Below are 13573 nucleotides of genomic sequence, written 5' to 3' on the forward strand. Positions count from 1 at the left end.
TATAAGGTCACCAGATCAGTTTGATTGAATTGCCACCTTTTAAGTCACTCCCAGTTATCTGTTGTCCTGTATATTGATAGAATATATTTTGACTTCATTCTCACAGTTTGTGATGATATCAGAAGAGAATAACCCCTGTCTCTGATAACTCATATTTATGTCTACACAAAGTACGTTCTTAGTGTAGCTGCCTAGATCCCACTCTCTGGAATTCCCATCCAATAAACTAAAACAGATTATCAATACAGCGTTACTAAGAATTCACTCACGAGTCCTGGTATCAAATGGAAATTTAATATTGCTTTCTAGCATTACCACAACAACTACAAGCATTAAAACAAATTCCACAATTTGTGAGACTCACCAGTAAATCATAAATGTTGACTATGTTGTAATGCCACTCTGTACCCGTCTACCAGGAGAAACGGGAGTAGCCGGGGTAGGAGTGGGGCTTCCCTTTTTCAGTTTAACTTCCATCACTCTGAGCAGCAACTTTCATCTATTAACATGGCCAAGACTAGGACCTCAGCATGTGAGAGAATCATGAAGGAGCAAGGTCCTGCCCTACCTTTCTGTAGCCCAGTATAGTTGAAGCACCATCGTCACACAGTTTCTTCATTGTTTAACAGTATTGTTGTGTTGCCTATGGGCTTATCTTTGGTTTGTGTGACTTTCATTCAGAGAGTCTCACAGGGGCATGAAATGCTATCAGTTTACTCAGAAGTGAAGCTGACCATCCAAATAAAATGAATGCCACCTGAACTATCATTAGTTTAAACCTTAAATGTAGATTTATGTTGGTCTGAGTGTTCTGAGGTAAAGGTACAGTTTGATTTAAAGCTAACATTTGTGCTCATTAATTTCTGTGACAATCTGTTGAGGTTTATTTCTCCTTCTATTTTTAAATTAATTTTATACTTGTCAAGGTCAAGGATTCGAATGAACCACTTTCTACTTTTTTCACCAAGCACTTTCAGGTAGATATGACATGGATTAGATACAAGGTGTAATGTTCAGACTTTGTAACCCCGGTGGGGAGTCTCACTGGTTGGATGTGAAATCTGGCTACGCACGGTGCACAATTTTCTAACTGTTAATTTAAATGGTCAGAAAATCACGCAAAGCTGACCCAAATTTCCAAAATGCATTCTCATATCCGTGATGTCATAAAATGACCCTATAGAGGAAACCTTCCGTTGCTATCTTTTGCCTTATCCCTAACTTCAGAAGACGGAGATGCCAACTTGCCATAATTAATACAGAGAATTAGAAATTTTGAGTAGAATCTGGCTTTCTGAATTTCCTGTCAAGTATGTCGAGTTGGCATCTTTGAGAGGACTTACCCCTCTTTCTATAGCAGTGAGCCATTTCCATTTCCCACAACAGTCATCCTCGTCTCCTGCCTCAGTAGGGTTGCCAACCCTCCAGGATTGCCCTAGAGTCTCCAGGACACTGCTGCAAGCAGTTCAGGAGAAAAACCACAGGGGCATTAAAAAAAAAATTTTTTTTAATTTATTAGCTATAAAAATATTTGAGATGGAGAAGAAAGGCTGTTTGACTGGGTGGGGCGGTTGGAGGCAAGAGGTCATGTGATGAAACCTTGAGGAATACATCCAACCATAGTTGATATCCAAATGTAAAATATAAGCTGCTTTGCACTGTGGAGTCTCACTCACTAGGAACTAGATTGAGGCTGCCAAATGATATTTCACATAAAGCTCCTACAGCCAGCACAAATCCCTTAAGACTGTGGTGGATTCTAACCCAGGTCAACCATTAAGTTCCCTCATTTTATTGAGTTTAATAAGTAGAAGTCATTAGACTCTAGAGATTTAAGATTTGTAAGACACTATCAAAACCAATTGCTGTTAATCTCAAAAAATATATATTTTACAGTTTAGCTCTGTTTCTTCTGCTGCCACAAGCAAGTGTTGCTGATTGAATCATCTGGCAGGCAACAACACGTGACAGGAAGAGCAGGTAAAGCTCAGCTATCTGTTTCAATGTGCAACTGGAATCTTCATCTCGTACCAATGTCATTAAAATCTTTGTCATGTAATTATGTAGCTTTCCAATCAGTACACTATTGCTGTAATTGTTCAGTTGAACACCCCTTATCCAGTAACTGTCCAGGTAAATGTTTAGGCTCTTTTAAACTATCTCATGAAAGGCAATATTTCATAAGAACATAAGAAATCGGAGCAGGAGTAGGCGAAACGGCCCAGCGAGCCTGCTCCGCAATTCAATCAGATCATGGCTGATCTTCGACCTCAACTCCGCTTTCCTCCCATCCCCCCACGCCCCCCACCCACCGATCCCCATATCCCTTGATTCCCTTAGAGTCCAAAAATCTATCAATCTCAGTCTTGAATATACTCTATGACTAAGCATCCACAGCCCTCTGGGGTAAAGAATTCCAGAGGTTCACAACCTTCTGAGTGAAGAAATTTCTCCTCATCTCAGTCCTAAATGGCCGACCTCTTATCCTGAGACTATGCCCCCTAGTTCTAGATTCTCCAGCCAGGGGAAACATCCTCTCAGCATCTACCCTGTCAAGCCCTCTCAGAATTTTATACGCTTCAATGAGATCACCTCTCATGCTTCTAAATTCCAAATAATATGGGCCCATTCTATTCAATCTCTCCTCATAGGACAACCCTCCCATCCCAGGAATCAATCTAGTGAACCTTCATTGCACTGCCTCCAATGCAAGTTTATCCTTCCTTAGGTAAGGAGACCAAAACTGTACACAATACTTCAGGTGAGGTCTCACCAAAGTCCTGTACAACTGCAGCAAGACTTCCTTACTCTTGTACTCCAATCCCCTTGCAATCAAGGCCATCATATCATTTGCCTTCCTAATTGCTTGCTGTACCTGCATCTTAACTTTGTGTTTCGTATACAAGGACACCCAAATCTCTCTCAACACCATCATCTAATAGTTTCTCACCATTTAAAAAATATTCTGTTTTTCCATTCTTTCTACCAAAGTGAATAACCTCCCATTTCCCCACATTATACTCCATCTGCCACCTTCTTGCCCACTCACTTAATCTGTCTATATCCCTTTGCAGACTCTTTGTGTCCTCCTCACAGCTTACTTCCCCACCTAGCTTTGTATCATCAGCAAACTTGGATACATTATACTCAGTCCTTCAGCACTGATCCTTGCGGCACCCCACTAGTTACAGCCTGCCAACCTGAAAATGACCCGTTTTCCCCTACTCTCTGTTTTCTGTCCTTTAACCAATCCTCTATCCATGCTAATATATTACCCCCAACCCCATGAGCCCTTATCTTGTGTACCAACCTTTCGTGTGGCACCTTATCGAATGCCTTTTGAAAATCCAAATATACTACATCCACTGGTTCCCCTTTATCTGCCCTGCTAGTTACATCCTCAAAAAAACTCTACATAGACAATTTCCCTTTCATAAAACCATGTTGACTCTGCCTAATCATGTTATAATTTTCCAAATGCCCTGTTACTTTGTCCTTAATAACGGATTCCAGCATTTTCCCGATTACTGATATCAGGCTATCTGGCCTGTAGTTCCCTGTTTTCTCTCTCCCTCCTTTCTTGAATAGTGGGGTTACATTTGCTACCTTCCAAACCACTGGGACCATTCTAGAATCTAAGGAATTTTGGAAGATCACAACCAATGCATCCACTATCTCTGCAGTTGCCTCATTTAGAACCCTAGGATGTAGGCCATCTGGTCCAGGGGATTTGTCGGCTTTTAGTCCCATTAATTTCTCCAGTATTTTTTCTTTACTAATATTAATTACTTTAAGTTCCTCACTCTCATTAGACCCTTGGTTCCCCACTATTTCTGGTATTTTTTTGTATCTTCTACTGTGAAGACAGACACAAAGGCCCCAATATTAGCGGGGAGGCGGGATGGCAGCGGGGGGTGATTGGGCACGTGGGTGACCCGCCCAATAAAAAATGTCTGTTTTCCACACGATCGCGTGTCAATTAGAGCCACTTAACATGGCTCCTGGGTTTGCTGTCCGAAAGCTGCGCAGCGGGCGGACTGCGCACCCGCATCACAGGCTGTCAGCTGGAGGAGCTCTATATAAGGGGACAGTCCTCCAATGGCAACTCCTAGAGCAAACACCCACACACCACAATGGAGCAGCACAAGGGAAAGGCTGCTCCAAGATTCAGCGACACCTCATTCCAGGTGCTACTGGATGGGGTGAGGAAGAGGAGGGATGTCTTCTACCCGGCGGACGGGAGGAAATGGCCCTCTCCTGCCACCAAGAAGGCCTGGCTCGAGGTGGCTGAGGAGGTCACCAGCGTCAGCAACATCTCCCGCACCTGAATCCAGTGCAGGAAGCGCTTCAGTGACCTAATGAGGTCAGCCAAAATGAGTACACTTACTCATTCTCCTACATTCCATCTTCCACATCACCACCCCCACCCCCAACTCATTCTGCACTGCCAACACTACTCTATCACATCACTCCCCAAACCCATTTAAGGCTCATCCTCAACTTACCTGCACTTCCTCACCTCCCCATTAATCACCCCACCACTACCACTCAACCCAATCCTCATACAATGTCATGGCTCTGTCTCATACTCACCCTCTGATGCATCTCTTTCACGGTCAGCCACACTCAAACCAATGTATTCATCAGTTGGCCAGGTCACCATCCCTCACTCACTTTCTCCCCTCATAGGAGAAGAGAGCCCAGAATGCACGGGAGAGGACGAGGACCGGAGGGGGACCGCAACAAATCGTCATCGTCACAGACGCAGAGCAGGAGGCGCTGGAGCTCAGCAGAACCCTCAATTGCCTGTCTGTCGGGGACACCGAGACTGGCACCCGACAAATGTCTGGTGACAGAACTTTAACATTCAGCACTCACAATATGAATTGATGTTAACATGCCTTGCCATCTTCAGCACCTCAGTATGCTCATCGCGACATGACACATCTGTGATGACGATTAATATTGCCTTCTGTTCTCTTACAGGGCCTTCAGCGAACGCTGTGATGGCAGAGGGCGATTCCTCAGAGGACCTGTTGGCCTGTGAGGGTGCACCGTCACATCTGAGCGAGCCATCCGCCAGTGCAGATACTCACACCTCGGTGGGTCCCAGTCCTCAGTTAGTTGGGTTCGCACCTGGTGAGATACCACACACGTGAGCACGAGCAGACACTGGTGGCTGGGGCAACTGTGGAGAGTTCGCGTTGGTGGGAGCACTCCTCTCCAGGCTCAGCTCTGGTCAGCTGGACATGGATGCTGAACCCTGGGGGCCATCCTTTAAAAAGGAGCATGATTGAGGGACAGCACCACATTTGCGAGGTGCTGGAACAGGTGCCACACGCACTCTCTACAATAGCTCAGAGGATGGAGGAGTCCAACTGCTGCATAAGTGGAATGGTGGCACAGGAACGTGAGGGAATCTCTGAGATACTGTTAAGGGTAAGTGCGGGAATGTCTGTGATGGGGAGAGGGCTAGCCTCCATTTAGCTTCAAGAACGGCTCACAAATGAGTCCATTCAGGCCCTAACAACGGCTAGTCGGACTCACAGTGAACAACATTCTGCCGCCTTAAACAGGCAGGCAGATACACTAGCACTGGCCTTACAAGGCTTCACACATGTCCTCCAAACTCTTGTCCAGCAGAGTGGTAGGAGTGATGTGGGCCTGGCCCAAGGGAGGGATGATGGCGAAAGGGGACATGGAAGTGGGGACGCCACTCAAGGCGCCCCCACGTCTCACCCGTTGCCCTCCTCTCAATCAGTACCTGCAATGCTGCCTCCTCTCAAGTTGGTCTAGTCTGCCCCTGCACAGGTGTAGGTGGAGCAGTCTTTGGAGGGGCCCTCACGGGCACCATAACCCAGAGGGCGTAGGCCCAAAGCATCCAATTGGTCAGGGCATGAACAAGAGCAATCTGCCACTACCTCTGCTGCAGCCACAAGGGATGCACCACGTAGAAATAGTCGGAAGCGAAAGGCGAAGGTTTTGTAAGCATGAAGGGGATGCACAAGGGTGTTTGACAGTTGGTCATGTTCTTTATTTATATTAGCTTTTTGTTAAACTCACATTAAATATTATTATTGTCATCACTACTGCCACATCTTGGCCATTCTTGACTGGCTTCTGTAATAGGGCCCTTTCATGAGGTTCACCATGAACGGCGACACTTGATGCCACCCATTGGGTCACTTTACAGTGGGTGTATGTGTAGTTGCAGGACTGTTTTGTGGAGGGAGGGGTGGGGGGGGGGTGGGAGGGTGGCTGGTGTGTGTGCTGCTCTATCCGGTGGTGTGAGGACTGGACTCTTCAGGCTGTCTGATGTTAGGAAAAACGTTCACATATCAGTGACTCCCTGGCCTCACGAACAGCCAGGTGAGCCGCTGCTCTGCCCATGGGTTGCTCCTGCTCCTCCTCCTCTTCCTCCACTTCCTCCTCCTCATTGTGGGTGGCAGATGTGGATGGGGCCTCCTCAAGCGGCACCCCTCTCTGTTGTGCCATGTTGTGCAGGGCACAACACACTAATATAATGTATCCCACTCTGTCTGGTGTGTATTGAAGCGCTCCCCCAGAACGATCAAGGCACCTGAATCGCATCCTGAGCAGCTCTATAGCATGCTCAATTGTAGACCTGGTGGCGATGTGACTGTCGTTATATCGACGCTGTTGCTTGGTGATGGGGTTCCTCAGAGGTGTCATGAGCCATTTGTGCAGGGGGTATCCCTTGTCCCCAAGGAGCCAGCCCTTAAGGGTGTTCGGTGCATGGCAGAGGGGCGGGATGCTGGATTCCTGGAGGATGAAGGAATCATGACAGCTGCCAGGGAATCTGGCGCACATGTGAAGGAATCTTTTGCGGTGGTCACAAACGAGCTGAGTGTTGATAGAGTGATACCCCTTCCTGTTGATGAACAATCCTGGCTTGTGTGGAGGTGCACTGATTGCTATATGCATGCAATTGATTGCACCCTGTACACGTGGGAAGCCAGGGACAGAGTGGAATCCCACTGCCCTCTCCATCTGGCTGAGGTCGTCCATGGGGAAGTTGACGTAGTGCGAGTCCCTGTGAAACAAGCTGTCGGTGACCTGCCTTATGCACTTGCGTGCAGACGACTGAGAGACCCCGGCGATGTCCCCGGTGGCACCCTGGAATGATCTGGAGGCGAAGAAGTTGAGGGCAGTGGTGACTTTGACAGCGACAGGTAAGGTGATGCTGCTCGGCCCAGCCGGGAGCAGCTCGGCATGAAGGAGGCTGCAGATGTCTGCGACTACCTGGCGACTGACCCTGAGCCTCTGTATGCACTGCTCCTCAGAGAGGTCCAGGAAGCTGAGCCTAGGTCTGTAGACCCTGTGGCGAGGGTAGTGCCTCCTGTGACGTTGTTCTCTCTGTTGTCCTCCGTGCTCTTGTGCAGGTGCCTATGGCGCAGCATCGTGTTGTGGAGCTCCATGTGGCGGAGGTGAACACCGTGCCTGGCGAGGCTGGTGATGTTGCTTGTCCTCGGATGTAGTGGTGAATGCAGCCGTGGTGAATGCAGCCATGGTGCCCCCCATCCTCACGGTGTCAGTTTGAAGGGGTCCGCAAAGTAGTTAAATATGTTTGCACAGCAGAGTTTTGGAGATGGAAAGTAAGAATTTTGAGTGGAAACATAAAAGTCTTGCAGCCAAAACTTTGTCTGAAATAACAGAGTGCCCTGCTGCAATAAATGACATTTTCTCCCCACCTGTCAAAAAGCATTTGCATCTCCCACTGGCTGCTGGCTGAGTTGCAACAGGGAGTATTTCCCAGAGCACGGGAAACATGCTGAGGATCCTTCAAAATCGGATGCCTGCCAAAATGTCTAGTCAATCAAGTAGTTCAAGTACCTCAACTATCGGACAAACAATGCAAATTATCATCCCGCCGGCTTTAATTGCCGGTGGGACTCCCGCATTCGGGAGTTGCGCGCACACCCGGACACATCACTGGGGAACCCGGAAGTCAGCGGATTGGAGACGGGCTCCGAATCAACTCGGCATTTTAGCGATTTTCGGAGCCCCCCGCCCCCACGCACCCGCTCCGTCACCCAAAAATCGGCCCCTAAGTCTCTAGCTTCGGAATTATGTACATCGCTCTCGAACTCGATGTGTAATTCTATCATATTATGATCACTCTTCCCCAGAGGCTCCCTTACTATGAGATTACTAATTAACCCAGTCTCATTACACATGACAAAATCTAAAATAGCCTGTTCCCTGGTTGGTTCCACAACGTATTGTTCTAGAATGCATTCCATTAACTGGTCCTCCAAATTACTTTTGCCAATTTGATTTGTCCAGTCTATAGGAAGATTAAAGTCCCTCATGATTATTGCATTACCTTTGTTACAAGCTGCTTTTATTTCTTGATTGATACTCTGTCCAAGAGTATAACTATTGTTAGGGGGCCCAAAACTACTCCCACCAGTGTTTTCTGCCTCTTATTTCTTATCTCCACCCATACTGATTATACTCCCTGATCTTCTGAGCCAAGATCATTTCTCACTACTGCCTTTGTGTCATCCTTTATTGTCAGGGATATTCCCCCCCCCCTCACCCCTCTCCATTTTCCATTTTATCTATCTTTTCGAAAAGTCAAGTACCCTGAAAAATGAATTCCCAACCTTGGTCACCTTGCAATCACGTCTCAGTAATGGCTACTAGATCAAACCCATTTATTTCTATTTGTGCCATTAATTTGTCTATCTTGTTCCAAATGCTTCGTGCATTCAGATAAAGCGCCTTTAATTTTAAACTTTTTATTATTTTTCCCTGATTTGACGTTATTCATTGATGCACTATTACCATTAAACACTCTGTCCCTTCCTGTCACACTCTGCTTATCCTTACTCAAATCGCTACATTGCTCGATGGCCCTGACTTTTCTCTTTAGTGATAAGCTGACACTTCTGCGGTTCACTGAACCGTCTAAAACAGCCTATTTTCATTATATTAGTGAAGTGCAGCAGATGTGCGTTTGCATTTTAATTTTTAAAAAATTAATGGTTAAGGAGATGAAGAATGTCACGGAAGACTCTTTACCGTAACAACACTGCACCTATAAGTTCCCAGATGTTAGATACTGTACAGAAACTTGTATTTTTCTTTCTGTTTGTTCTAATTTTTTCTTGCAATATATTTCATCTCCAGATCTTTCTGCTCTTTATAGTGGCGACACTGCTGAAGTACAGATCCACAGGTGATGTCCAACCTTTAGTTCCTCACCAAAGTTGCCATTCTTTGTGTTTGCTGGACACTGAACTTGTTATGGGGGGAGGGGGAAGAGATGTCAGCCGAACCTGATTCTGTCCTGACCCTGACACATGCACCCTTTTCAGCAACCACCACTGGATAATGATTGGAAGTATTTCCCCTAAGCTCATCCTAATTGAGATTGGAACAGACTAGAGTTTGAATTCGGAATCTTTCAGGTATTTATGACTCAGTATCACATCGCAATGCATTTACCCACTGAGCCATCATCGGACGTTTTCCAAATCAGTACTTACAAAATTAAGTTGCATAAAATCCAAGGTTAACTCAGCAGACACAAAGGGCCCGATTTTACCAGGGCTGCGGGTTCTCGGCGGATGGGCAAGCCGCGCCCGGTGAAATTAGTGGGTTTCCTGCGCGATCGCAGCAGGCAACCCACTAATTGGATTCACTTACCTGCTCCTCCGGGTTCCCCGCTGCTGATCTGCGCGTTGGGCGGGCTGCGCATGCGCAGTAAGATCTGTCAGCTGGAGGCGCTCTATTTAAAGGGGCAGTCCTCCACTGACACATGCTGCAACCAATAGCAAAGATGACTGCATGGAGCAGCCCATGGGGAAGGCTGCTCCCAGTTTAATGATGCCTCACCCCAGGTATCAATACATGGGGTGAGGAGGAGGGGGAGGACAGAGATCTTCCACCCAGCGGGCGGGAGGAAGCGGCCCGCCTCCGCCACCAGGAAGGCCTGGCTCGAGGTGGCAGAGGGGGTCACCTGCGCCACCAACATATCGCCCACCTGCACACAGTGCAGGAGGCGGTCCAATGACCTCAGTAGGTCAGCCACAGTGAGTACACGTAGTCTTTCCCCTACACTCCGTCTGCCACATCACTGCCCCCACCCCACATCTCCTTCGGCACTGCCAACACTACTCTGTCACATGACCCCTCATACCCACTCAAACCCCATCCTCATCTTACCTGCACCTACTCACCTCGCCAGTACTCACCCCGCCACTACCACTCAACCCAATCCTCATACAATCTCATGGCTCTATCCCATACTCACCCTCTCGTGCATCTCTCTCACGGCCAGCCTCACTCAACCTGCCACCACCTGTGCTGCAGCCACAGGGCATGCATCACATATGTGCAGTAGGCAGCGTAAGGCAAACATGTCGTGAGCATGAAGGGGATGCACAAGGGTGTTTGAGGGTTTGTCATGGTTGTTACTTATATTGAATTTCAGAACAACTCACATCACACATTATATTGGCACCACTACTGCCATGTCTTCACCAATCCTGTCCGGTTTGTGCAATAATGCCCGCTCCTGGGTATCACTATGAGGACCCACCAATGATGCCACCCATTGTGTCACTGCAGAGTGGGTGTAGGTGTATTTGCAGGGCTCTTCTGCGCAGACGACTGAGAGACATCGGCGCTGTCCCCGGTTGCACCCTGGAAGGCTGTGGAGGAGAAGTTCGGGAGGGCAGTGGTGACTTTGACAGCGACAGGTAGGAAGATGGTGCACGGGCCAGCCAGGAGCAGTTCGGCATGAAAGAGGCTGCAGATGTCCATGGCTACATGTCTAGTGACTCTGAGCCTCCGTGTGCACTGCTGTTCAGAGAGGTCCAGGAGGCTGAGCCTCGGTCTGTGGACCCTGTGGCGAGGGTAGTGCCCTCTGTGACGCATCTCTCTCTGCGGTTGCCCTCTCTCCTGCTGTACAGGTGGATGTGTCACAGCACTGTGTTGTGGAGCTCCACGTGTCAGAGGTGGACGGCGTGGATGGCGAGGCTGGTGAGGCTGGTGATGCTGTTCGCCCTCCGAGGAGGTCATGACTGCAGCTACGGCGGCCCCATCCGCAAGATGTACATCTGAGGGGGTCCGCAAGGTAGGTACATGTCTCCGGACCCCGGGGTAAGTGTGCAGGTTGGTGACTTTGACTGTCAGGAGGAGGGTGGTGGAGGCCAAACTTTGTCCCAAGTGACAGAGTGGCCTCCTGCAATGGGTGAGGGTCTCCCCCCACCCCCCCCCCCAACCTGTCAAATGGACCTTTGCAGCTGCCACAGGCTGACAGCTGCAACACATCCATTCGATCTGGGAGTGTTTCCCCCAGTGTGTGAAACAGTCCCATGTTGATCCAAAATCACACACAGTCCCTTAATCAGGTCAGTTAATTACCTGAAATAGCTAAGTAAATACTCTTAAGTGGCATCCCGCTGGCTTTAATTGCCTGCGGGATTCCCACCAGCGGGGGCTGCGCCCGCACGCCGGCGCGTCAGCGGGGAACCCGGAAGTGGGCGGGATCGAGGCGGGATCCGTTCGGGATCCTGAATTTTCCGATTTTCGAGGCCCCCCCGCCGAGAACGCACCCGATAGCGGGTGCCAAAATCTGGCCCAAGTAGTCCTACCTCCAACGTAAAATTGGGCTACTAATATTTGGTGGTGGTACTGAAAGGATGCAAATATTTTCCTGGGATGGGATTATTCCATGGTACACTTGTGCTCCAACGTGCTACATCATGGAACATTAAGATCACAGGATCACCACCAACTCAAATGTTAGAGAAGATTCCAAGCTCAATCCTTGGTCCAGGTTGAGTTGGCTGCTGTTAGCTGAGATGGCAGTGAGAATGCTATGATTGATCTTGTGTCCCAGTCTTAGAGTGGGTGGGGGGAGGGGGCAGGGAGGGAGGGGTCAGGTGAAAACAAAAATCAATCGGCTGTTGTTCTCACTCCAATTTCCCATCCACTGAAGCCAAGACTGGTTTCAGTTGTGATCCCAATCTAATTCCCTGCTGACATTCAATGACCACATGAAAAATGGCTACTTGGTCAAGGGTTACTATTTTCCATGAATGTATTACCCAAGAAGACTTGCTGCATTCAGAAGTAGGGTTAAAGGGCAAAAGCAAATAAATGTATAACCCAGAGGAATTAAGACAAGCCTGCTGAGTGCTGATATAGCGTTTGCTGTCACATTGTAACGTGCAGTAACTATTTTCTCATAATTTTCATGCCTGACAGGGTGCAGCATCACAGCTTTAATTATTCATAGCTGCAGAAAACAAAGATGTGAAAAGAGGAATGACATCAGCGGAAAGGGAGCTGGTGTCTCTTTCTTAATTTACACTGAATAAATTTGATTTGTGTCTTTCAGTTTCCGGACCTCGTGAAGATCATACTAAACCTTTGTCTTGCGTGGGTAGAGATGGCATTGAATGTGAGAAGAAGATAGGGCTGCTTTAAGAAAATGTCACTGTACCGGCACTGTATAATAGAGAGCAATGATTCACTTCTCCCTGCCAGTTTTTTTTCTTCTGGTAATAAGCTTGGTACCCAGGCAGTTTTGATTTGTAGTTGTCTGGAGAGCTGGCATGCCTGAGCTGCCAATCATGGAGTGGCATTTATACCAATTGCAGAGAATTATGAAGATCAAACTGTCAGACCCTGATGGTTGACGAGGTCCATTTTGTAAATGCAACTTCTTGAAAATAAAAGGGAAAATTTTAAGCTCCAATAAGTCAGGGAGTCACCATTTTTTTTAAGCATTCGAGTAACTCGTAGCCTGGAGTGACAAGCCAATAACATATCAAGAAATTCAGATGATATTACAAAGGTGGAAATAATCTCAGCCACAATAATAACTTGCATTTATATATTGCTTTCACGTTGGAACATCTAAGTGTTTTATCCAATTTTATCCGCCCCAAAAATTGCAGTTCAGAACTTACTGTCCTGGTCCTGCTCCCCATCTGTCCATCATCATTTTCCCGAGGGCCTTCATGGCCCAGACGCCCGCCTGATCCAGGCAGGAACTCATTTTCAATATGCAAATCGGGCTCTATGCTGCTTGTAGGACCCTGATGCAATTTGGACATACCAAAGGACGGAGTGCGCACTGCGCCCATTGACATTGGGTGTTGAGTGACATAACTAGAGGTCCTTAAAGGGCTTGCCGCAGGCAACTCAAAAAGAGGTAAGTAAAGCTTTTTTTTAAAACAAGGTTTCAGTGGGGGCCAGGAAAAGCATCACAAAAATTGTCCGGTCCACTAACGGACCATCCGTGCCCCAGTCCCCCTACCCATGATTGATTCTTTCCCAGCTTCAATATTGGACTTCTGGCCTAGCCCTCCTCTCCACCCCCCCACCCACTTACCAATAACTTTTGTATCCTCTCCCGCTGTAAATTTAGATGTTTTCACATTGGAATAGGGATAATTTTTCTGAATAGAATTGCATTCCCTGGTAACTTGGTTGAGATTTCACTCGGGATCCTTAAGGCCAGTAGTAGTACAGATTTTCATCCCATCAGCCAAGGTTGGTTCCTCATGACAAAGTTGTGGAACATGCAGCA

General features: G+C 47.7%; 1 long non-coding RNA gene across 1 annotated transcript; it reads left to right on the forward strand.

Annotated features, from left to right (window-relative positions):
* Window positions 1–1903: 1903 nt before the first annotated feature.
* Window positions 1904–12693, forward strand: LOC137324986 (uncharacterized). The gene is made up of 3 exons (XR_010963763.1): window positions 1904–1980; window positions 9157–9205; window positions 12377–12693. It is a non-coding gene; the product is annotated as an uncharacterized lncRNA (long non-coding RNA).
* Window positions 12694–13573: the final 880 nt, after the last annotated feature.

This window comes from Heptranchias perlo, chromosome 9 (assembly GCF_035084215.1).
Source record: "Heptranchias perlo isolate sHepPer1 chromosome 9, sHepPer1.hap1, whole genome shotgun sequence".
In the NCBI taxonomy this organism is placed as follows: domain Eukaryota; kingdom Metazoa; phylum Chordata; class Chondrichthyes; order Hexanchiformes; family Hexanchidae; genus Heptranchias; species Heptranchias perlo.